Below are 10,513 nucleotides of genomic sequence, written 5' to 3' on the forward strand. Positions count from 1 at the left end.
CCGATTTGGTTAACCGGTCGACGATTACCCAAACGGCGTCATGTCCTCGTTGTGTTCGCGGTAAACCTGAAACGAAATCCATGGTGATGTTTTCCCACTTCCATTCAGGTATCTCAAGGGGCTGTAACAAGCCCGATGGTTTTTGATGTTCCGCTTTCACCTGTTGGCAAACAAGACATTTTTGCACGTACAGAGCAATTTCCTTCTTCATATTGTCCCACCAATAGGTTCCTTTCAGGTCCTGATACATCTTGCTACTACTTGGATGAATTGTATACTTGGATCGATGGGCTTCCTCTAGAATCTCCGTTTTCAACGCTTCATCCTTCGGCACCACTATTTGGTTTCGGTATTTTAAAATACTCTCAGGACCAAAACTGAAATCAGTGGTTTCTCCTTTTCCCACTTTCTCTCCCCATTTCTGCACTAGTGAATCTTCCTTTTGAGCTTCTTTAATTCTCTCCAAGAGAGTGGAAGTCACTTTAATATTGCCAAAAATCACCTTATGGCTCCCAAGGCAGGGTTTCCACTCACAAATCGACTCGAGTAAATTCCACTCTTTAATCATTAACCCGGCTACTTGCGCCTTGCGACTCAAAGCATCGGCCACTACGTTCGCCTTTCCTGGATGGTAGTTGATGGTACAGTCGTAATCCTCCAAAAATTCCATCCATCGTCGCTGCCTCATGTTCAATTCCTTCTGTGAGAAGAGATACCTCAGGCTTTTGTGATCGGAGTAAACCTCGAAAGTTACCCCATATAGGTAATGTCTCCACTTTTTAAGAGCGAAAACAACGGCAGCTAGCTCCAGATCGTGGGTTGGATAGTTCTGCTCGTGGGGTTTCAACTTCCTAAAGGCAAAAGAGATCACATTACGGTTCTGCATTAACACGCAACTCAGGCCTTCTTGTGAGGCATCAGCATACACAGCAAATCCGTCCACTCCGTTTGGCAGGATTAGCACTGGAGCCATGGTCAATCTTTTCTTTAGTTCGTGAAAACTCGTCTCGCTTCGGGCATTCCAAAGGAACCGACCATGTTTCTTTGTCAAGTCGGTTAAGGGCCCGGCCAGTTTGGAAAAGTCCTTGATGAAACGCCTGTAATATCCAGCCAGCCCTAGAAAGCTACGGACCTCGGTGGGATTTTCTGGCCTCTTCCAATTAGTCACAGCCTCTACTTTCGCCGCGTCAACTGAAATACCCTCTTGAGAAATTACGTGTCCCAGAAAAGAAATTTTCTCCAGCCAAAATTCGCACTTGCTGAACTTGGCGTATAGTTGATGGTCTCTTAGGGTTTGTAAGACAATCCTCAAGTGCTGCTCATGCTCTTCACGTGTCTTGGAATAGACTAGAATGTCGTCGATGAAGATTACAACAAATCGATCCAGGTAGGCCTTAAAAACCCTATGCATTAAATCCATGAAGGCTGCAGGAACATTGGTTAGTCCAAAGGATATAACTGCGAACTCGTAATGCCCATATCTCGAGTTGAAGGCGGTTTTCGGAATATCCTCCTTCCTGATTAATAACTAGTAATACCCTTGGCGGATATCCAGTTTCGAAAAGACCACCGCTCCCTGCAACTGATCAAACAACTCATCTATGTGGGGCAGTGGATACTTATTTTTCACCGTAATATTATTCAGGCCCCAATAATCGATACACATCCTAAACCCACCGTCCTTTTTCTTCACAAACAGCACAGGGGCTCCCCAAGGAGACCCACTCTCTTGAATGAATCCCCGCTCCAAAAGATCCTGTAATTGCAACTTTAGCTCCTTGAGCTCAGCAGGAGCCATTCGGTATGGTGTTTTTGAGATAGGTGAGGATCCCGGTAGCAGGTCTATTTTGAATTCAATCTCTCTTTTCGGAGGTAGAGCTACTAACTCATCAGGGAATAAATCCGAAAATTCCTTTACTATGGCCACGTCTTCCACCTTTAACTTATCCTTGGGGGTATTAATCAGAAAGGCTAAAAATCCTTGCGCCCCTCTACTTAGCAGTTTCCTAGCCCGATTGCCCAAAATCAAAGCAGATGAGGCTAACCTACCTCTTATATCCAACCTTATGGTTGCCTCACCAGGGATGCGGAATTCTACCACTTTTGTTTTACAGTCCAGTTGGGCATTATACTTGGCTAGCCAATCCATACCCAATATCACATCATACCCTTTGAGGACTAAACTTATCAAGTCCCCTAACAATCTCTTCTCTCCTACCCACACTTCACAATCCTTATAAACCATACTAGTAACCAAACGTTGATTCCCCGTAGGTGTACTAACTTCTAGGTCGTATGGTAAGCTAGCAGGTTTTATATCGATGCCATATATGAAATCAGGGTTAACGAAGGAATGAGTGGCACCAGGATCAATTAAAACTTTGGCAAAATGGTGAAAAATAGGGATCGTACCTTTTACGACCTCCGAGGAATCTGGGACCTGTTGGGGCTCTAAAGAATACACTCGAGCTGGCACCTTAGGTTTGGACCCATCTCCCCTAACTGGTCCAGCATTGGTCTTTGGTGCGGTTTGAGCCCCCTTTCCATCTTGCTTTAAAAGTGGGCAGGTAGCAAGCTGGTGGTCTGCGCTTCCGCAACGCAGACATTTGCCCCCTTTCTTCCAGTAACTATCTTCGGAGTGATTCAGCTTTCCGCAGTATCCACAAGGCCCACGGGATGCCGAACCGGAACCCTTCTGGAAGTTTCCACCTTGGCCTCTTCCGGCTGAGCCACCCCTGGACTGAGCCCCTCTGCCGAAACCTGTCTGTCGTCCACCTCCAGCTCCTCGTCCGAACTTGGAGGGAGTACTTTTATCCCCTTGTCCAGATGTGACACCCCGCAAGAAGGAGGTTTTCCTTTGGTAGAAATCTTTGTTGGACGAGTGGAGTAAAACAGTTTTTCAACACGGATAAGAAACGAAAAAATTTTGGAAAAAGGAAAGGGCCAAATCCGGCCAGAAACTGGCCTGATAGCTGGCCGGATTGCCTTGCAATTTTGAAAAAAAAATGGTTCAGTCTCAGCCTCATATCCGGCCAGGAATCCGGCCGGGAATCCGGCCAGAAACTGGCCGGATTCTGACGTGGCACAGCCGGTCAGCAGCTTTGACCGGCTGTTTCCTTGATAAATATCTTGTTTTGGCTGCTTTTTCTCTTCATTTTTGCCCCTGCTCAACCGAGCTTCATAGAGAGAAAACTCTCAAATTTCCTAATTTCAATCTTTGCAAATATCTTGGGTTTCAACCGATGGTTTTGGAAGCTACTTCACACAAGGGTTTGCTGTGGTGGATTAAAGCTTGTGATGGATGGGTTTTTGAAGGGAAGCTCTAGGTTGATAGCTCTCTTGAATTTGAGGTGAGTTGAATAAACAAGTTTCCTTTGGTTCTAATATTGGTTAATTAGTGGTTTGTAGTGGCCATGTGTATTATTTTGTGGAGTATTTCATTGGTTTGAGATAAGTTGGTCCAATTTCTGATTTATTGGATATTTTTCTGATTTACTATGATTATGGTTAGTTGGCTTGAATTGATGGATTGAAATGGTGTTAAATGAAGTGATTGTGCGTTAATTGTGATCGTTTACGGAAAATTTACGCTTATGGTATAATTTCTGGTTTTAGGGTTTCAATTTGGGAATTTTTCCAAGGTTGGCTTATGAGCTTCTAATTGGCTCAATTGAGGGGTATTAAGGCCCTAATTGGATATGTTTTATCGTTTGTGAATTGTATGAGCAATTGTGGTTAATTGCTATGTGATTGGGTTTGTTTGTAGGTTGGAAAAATAAAGGAATTAAGGGGAAATGCTGTCCGATTTTGGATAGCGTTGGTTGCTTTGAGTTAAGTTAAACGGCTTGGACTTGAACGATGAAATTGGCTATATTGGACGAGGATTGTGAGCCGTGGAGGTGAGTGACCTCAAACGATTTCCAACGTTACATTTGAAATGTTTCTTGCATCGTTTCTTTGATTGCATATCCTGTGCGCCGGCATATAAGTTCTTGACATGTTTTGGCTCAAATGAGTACTTGGAATTCGTGTGCTGGACCCCAACGTCTCCTCCACCGTTTAATGTTCCTGTAGAGCACCAATGGGCTCTTTCTCAATGTTCAATGTTCAATGTTAAGTGTTTAATGTTAAATGATTGTTTGGAGCGTTGGACGTCTAAGTACCATGATTTCACTGGCTCACGAGAGAAATGAAAGTGCATTGATTATTGAATCATGACATTATCGAAATGAATGTTTGTGAAACTAATTTGATAATTGATTTTATTGGTTACTCGCTGAGCTTCTAGCTCACCCCAAAATGTTTTATTCCCCTCCACAGGGCTCAAGGCAAAGCGAAGGCTTGTAGTGCTTATTCATGCGAGTGGATAGATTATCTTGTGTACAGTTTGAATTTGGATTTCCTGTTGTGTAATAGTTCATATTAGGGATTGTATTGAACGTTTGGAATTGATTGGATGTGTAATAGTCTAGTGTTGGACTTCCCATGGATCAGAGTGGCGCAGCGGATGCGTGGACGCTTCGCTCTCGACGTGTAATCATTGGTTAAGTTGATATATATTTGAGTTTTATATTGTAATTTGTTCGAGGACTGTAGTGTTTGACCGAGTCCTGGCGAGAGCTGGGCAGGCGGCCCGCCTAACCCTCTGGTACGCCTTAGGGGGAGGTGGGGTCGTTACAATTGGTATCAGAGCTTAGGCTTCAGATTCCTGTAGTGTATCCTAGGTTTGAAGTTTAGGATACCGGACTGTGGGTTTAGTTTGAACTGTACGTGTTCTCTTGTAGAAATGGAAAATCCGACAAGTGGGATTAGAGTGACCCGTAGTGCTTGTTTGGAATGGTTAAGTGACTTTTGAGGGTTACTTGAATCTGGTGCGTACAAGTGGGAATGTCGAGGACGACATTCTTTTAAGGAGGGGAGATTGTGACGCCCCGCAAGAAGGAGGTTTTCCTTTGGTAGAAATCTTTGTTGGACGAGTGGAGTAAAACAGTTTTTCAACTCGGATAAGAAACGAAAAAATTTTGGAAAAAGGAAAGGGCCAAATCCGGCCGGAAATCCGGCCAGAAACTGGCCGGATAGCTGGCCGGATTGCCTTGCAATTTTGAAAAAAAAAATGGTTCAGTCTCGGCCTCATATTCGGCCAGGAATCCGGCCAGAAACTGGCCGGATTCTGACGTGGCACAGCCGGTCAGCAGCTTTGACCAGCTGTTTCCTTGATAAATATCTTGTTTTGGCTGCTTTTGCTCTTCATTTTTGCCCCTGCTCAACCGAGCTTCATAGAGAGAAAACTCTCAAATTTCCTAATTTCAATCTTTGCAAATATCTTGGGTTTCAACCGATGGTTTTGGAAGCTACTTCACACAAGGGTTTGCTATGGTGGATTAAAGCTTGTGATGGATGGGTTTTTGAAGGGAAGCTCTAGGTTGATAGCTCTCTTGAATTTGAGGTGAGTTGAATAAACAAGTTTCCTTTGGTTCTAATATTGGTTAATTAGTGGTTTGTAGTGGCCATGTGTATTATTTTGTGGAGTATTTCATGGGTTTGAGATAAGTTGGTCCAATTTCTGATTTATTGGATATTTTTCTGATTTACTATGATTATGGTTAGTTGGCTTGAATTGATGGATTGAAATGGTGTTAAATGAAGTGATTGTGCGTTAATTGTGATCGTTTGCGGAAAATTTACGCTTATGGTATAATTTCTGGTTTTAGGGTTTCAATTTGGGAATTTTTCCAAGGTTGGCTTATGAGCTTCTAATTGGCTCAATTGAGGGGTATTAAGGCCCTAATTGGATATGTTTTATCGTTTGTGAATTGTATGAGCAATTGTGGTTAATTGCTATGTGATTGGGTTTGTTTGTAGGTTGGAAAAATAAAGGAATTAAGGGGAAATGCTGTCCGATTTTGGATAGCGTTGGTTGCTTTGAGTTAAGTTAAACGGCTTGGACTTGAACGATGAAATTGGCTATATTGGACGAGGATTGTGAGCAGTGGAGGTGAGTGACCTCAAACGATTTCCAACGTTACCTTTGAAATGTTTCTTGCATCGTTTCTTTGATTGCATATCCTGTGTGCCGGCATATAAGTTCTTGACATGTTTTGGCTCAAATGAGTACTTGGAATTCGTGTGCTGGACCCCAACGTCTCCTCCACCGTTTAATGTTCCTGTAGAGCACCAATGGGCTCTTTCTCAATGTTCAATGTTCGATGTTAAGTGTTTAATGTTAAATGATTGTTTGGAGCGTTGGACGTCTAAGTACCATGATTTCACTGGCTCACGAGAGAAATGAAAGTGCATTGATTATTGAATCATGACATTATCGAAATGAATGTTTGTGAAACTGATTTGATAATTGATTTTATTGGTTACTCGCTGAGCTTCTAGCTCACCCCAAAATGTTTTATTCCCCTCCACAGGGCTCAAGGCAAAGCGAAGGCTTGTAGTGCTTATTCATGCGAGTGGATAGATTATCTTGTGTACAGTTTGAATTTGGATTTCCTGTTGTGTAATAGTTCATATTAGGGATTGTATTGAACGTTTGGAATTGATTGGATGTGTAATAGTCTAGTGTTGGACTTCCCATGGATCAGAGTGGTGCAGCAGATGCGTGGATGCTTCGCTCTCGACGTGTAATCATTGGTTAAGTTGATATATATTTGAGTTTTATATTGTAATTTGTTCGAGAACTGTAGTGTTTGACCGAGTCCTGGCGAGAGCTGGGCAGGCGGCCCGCCGAACCCTCTGGTACGCCTTAGGGGGAGGTGGGGTCGTTACACCAGAGCTGCTTCCAGGAAAACCCCGCTTCTTCGCCTGGAAGTTCCGTACTTGGACCTTGGCACTCTCTACTCGTTGGGCTTTCTCAACGGCCTCGTTAAAAGCGTTAATTTGGGCCACCGCGAGGTCCTTCTGAATTTCCACATTCAGACCCTGAATAAAACGCCTTGTGAGGCCCCAGTCCGTTCTACGTTGAGATATTCATTAGCTGGGCGGTAACGTTTGATTTTAGGAGTATTTCGAAAACCCTATGTAGGGATTAAGATTTAAAGCCCTACTATCCAATTATTCCATAATAAGTGCAAGTGAGCCTAGAAAGTAGGGTTTCACTCTTTGGTTTCAGGATTGGAGCAAAATTAGGGTTTTTGCAATTTTCGCCGGATGAAATTTTGGTACGGAAAAAGGATCAAATTTGGTGATTAAAAGTGACTTTTAAGTGAGAAATAATATGTGATTAGGAGCAATAAGATAAGGTTAGTGAATAGGAAGTCAAAACCCTAGTACGTGTGTTTTAAGAAAAACACAAGTTTACCATTAATGGAACAAAATATCTTCCCCCTCTTAGCTTCTTATTGGCCGAAAATTAGAGGTTAGAAATGCAACAAGAGAGAGAAAAATTTGTGGTCAAGGTTAGTCCAAGTGTTGAAAGAATTTGTGGTCACAATTAAGCCTTGATCATCTTACCTTCCTATAAGACAACTTGAGCCTTTTCTCCCTCATTCTTTCTTGCTAAGTGCCGAGCTCAAGGGGAGAGAAAAGAAGAGCAAGAACAACAAATTTTCCTTCTTGATTTGCTTCAATTAAGTTAGAAATCCAAATCTAAACCGATTAAACTCACCTTTGAGTGTCTAAGTAGTGAAGTGTTGGAGAGTTTTTGGAAAGGAAAGCTAGGAGGACACTTGGTGGACACCAATCAAGGTGAGGATGCTGATTTCCCTAAATTTTACCTTCAATCTTGTGTAAATTAGCTTGGTAACTTCAAATCGGTGGTGAATAATGGATGCAATCATGATTTGAGGGTTTTTCCCTTTTGGTTTTATGAACTAGGGCTTGCTGAATTGCTGCCCAACTTAGAGTGTGTATGATATATGTGCAACTAAAGTTATATAAGGTTGTTTAGTGGTGATTAGAACCAGAAATTTGAGGAAATTACACTTAGAGCTAAGAATTCCAGATTTCTGGAAAATTTCCCAAGCATTCTGTCCGAAATTGTACCTATATGATAGAGGCCGAATTGGCCTTTGGTCAAAGAAGGAAAGTTGTAGAGAATGGTGTTTTATAGGTGCCTATAAAATTTCAGCTCAATCGGAGTAACGCAGAACGTGAAAAGTCCAAAATACCCTTACTGTTTTAAGTATTTCCCAGCAGTCCGTTTCTTCAGTTCAGTCCAGTTTATCACGATTTTTGACCAGGATCCATTCTGTTTTAGCTCTGGGCCAAAACATAAAAGTTGTAGTGTTCTGAAGTAGCTTTAAAATGCTTCAAAGAAAACCTGATTCGGACTTGTGTACACTGAGTTATGTCCATTACAGTGTTTTGCGTTTAAACAGCCGACGAATTGGTTTCTGGTTTAGTAATTCGAGAATTTGACTAAGTTACATTAGAAACTGGATTACGTGATCTTCATGAATGTTGTAGATCTGTGTCTTAGCTTCGAAACGGCGTAGGTTTCGTTTTAATCCGATAAGCGTAGCCTCGGATATGGTATTACCGCATTTGTACGTCAAATCTGTCTTGTGCTAAGTTGAATTTCTGCACTTGTAATTGTTGTGAATCTTGTTTTTATGATGTTGTGAGCCTATGGAACGGCTCTTGGCTTGAATTGTTTTATGTGTGATGTTGGATTGTGGTTGAAGAAAAATAATGAAGCCTAAATGGCTGGAAATTAGGTAAACACAAAGGGCATGCTGCCCGACTTTACGCTCGAGGACCTTTGCTACTTTGGTTATCGAGGGTTATACGTTAGTTCTTGGCCAAAACATCAAAGTTTTAGCCTTATGTCTCAGCTTTCTAACGCCTCTGGAATTTATTGATTTCGATTTTTGAGCCGTGAGTTACGGCCTTGCAAACAGGGCCTGTTTGGTAACCCGCCATGAAACGGCTGGCACTATTTCGTGCCTTTTGACCTATATCTATTGAGATCTAGGTTAAGGTGTCTTCACGAAAATTGTAGCCCTTTCTCATAGCTTCGAAACGGTGTCTCGTTCACCTTGATCCGATATTCCTAGCCTAACTTTTGACCAAAACGGTTTGAGATGGCCGATTTGGCCGTCCCGTTTGCCGTTCCGCGCGCGCGCGTGTGCCCCTTTTTGCCGTTTTCGCACTTGCGCGTGCCAATTTTGCCGTTTTGCTTGTTTTATGTATGTTAGTAGCCGTTTGTGATATATTGTGACACAATCTTCGATTTCAGACGGTGGTGAACTAGGCAGAGCCGGTGGGGCCCACTACTAGCCAATAAACGAAGTGCTTTCCGCTTTTGTACTACTTTTGTGTTTTGGGTAAGTACTCAGGCCGCTTTTGTATGTTAGTTGCTTATGTGTTTCGATATGTATGAAGAGGGTACTTAGACGAGGGTGTACTTTATCGCACTCGCTCTAAACCCTAATTTGCGCACATATTTGTACATGGCTTATGTATATGAGCAATTTTGGAACTAAAACCTTGAGCTGGGGGCTCGGGGTGACTTTTGAATAATTTTGTGAATTTTGTGAGTTTGAGGTTGAACTCAATACCTAGATGGACTATTCGAGCCGGTTAGGGCTTGGTCGAAGTCAGTCCAACTTGGTTTGAGGTCACCAAGTTTGTGAACCCGGTTCGCTGAGTATGTGAACCAATTTTGTGACCCGAGCTTGTGACTCAAGCTCAAGTTTGTGATTTCGTTCGCCTGGGCAAGTTTGTGAGGTGACTGGCCAGTGAGGGTGATAAGGTGTTCGGTGGGTGTACAAGTGGAGTTCTACGGACCTTGTTTGTGGTCGACGGAGTGTCGACAGGAGGTCACGCATGGCACCCGACTTGGCTTTGGAGCCACCTGTATCCTTATTATGTGATGTTACTTTTCTGCTTTTGCTTTACTCTTGCTGTGGAACTACTGTTACGTGTAATTTACGCTTTCGCCCCTGTTTACTTACTAAGCATATAGCTTACCCCGTTCCTTTTGTTTTCCTTAGCAGGGGCCGACGCGGGGACTTTTGGCACATACACTAGTATAGTATAGTTAGATTTGCTTGTAATAGCGGACAATTAGAATGTTTGTTTTTATTGTGGTGATTTGTATAAGGACCCTCCTTAGGGTCTACCTTTTGGTTTTGGTGGTAATTATAAGGATGTAATAGTTTGAGTAGGTACTTTTGGAGAATGTAATTATAACTCTTTTGGGATTGTATATAGTGTGTAAGGTACACTTTTGGATTTTCTGGCTCTTATCGTTTTAAGTTTTGAGTCCTGGCGCGAGCTAGGCAGGCGGCCCGCCGATACCATTGGGTTCGCCCTTGGGAGAAGTGGGGTCGTCACAGTTGGTATCAGAGCGCCTAGGTTAGAGGACTTGAGCAATTGTGGGACATACGTGATAGGCATTAGGCATATTTGACCCTTTTAAGTTGGATGGTATCTTTTAAGCTGAAATGCCGGTTGACTGACGACTTAATGTTTTGTAGGTATGTATAGGGGCAGTTCGAGTGGTACGGAATCCAGTGGTGTGGGACCGAGACCTCCGAGTAGGAGGGGACCAGAGGATCGAGCG

At 42.8% G+C, this 10,513-nt stretch overlaps 1 long non-coding RNA gene across 1 annotated transcript; it reads left to right on the forward strand.

Moving 5' to 3' along the window:
- The first annotated feature begins 7,519 nt into the window (after nucleotides 1–7,519).
- Nucleotides 7,520–10,184, forward strand: LOC140008080 (uncharacterized). The gene is made up of 3 exons (XR_011815493.1): nucleotides 7,520–7,692; nucleotides 9,185–9,272; nucleotides 9,942–10,184. It is a non-coding gene; the product is annotated as an uncharacterized lncRNA (long non-coding RNA).
- Nucleotides 10,185–10,513: the final 329 nt, after the last annotated feature.

Source organism: Coffea arabica, chromosome 6c (genome assembly GCF_036785885.1).
Source record: "Coffea arabica cultivar ET-39 chromosome 6c, Coffea Arabica ET-39 HiFi, whole genome shotgun sequence".
NCBI lineage: Eukaryota > Viridiplantae > Streptophyta > Magnoliopsida > Gentianales > Rubiaceae > Coffea > Coffea arabica.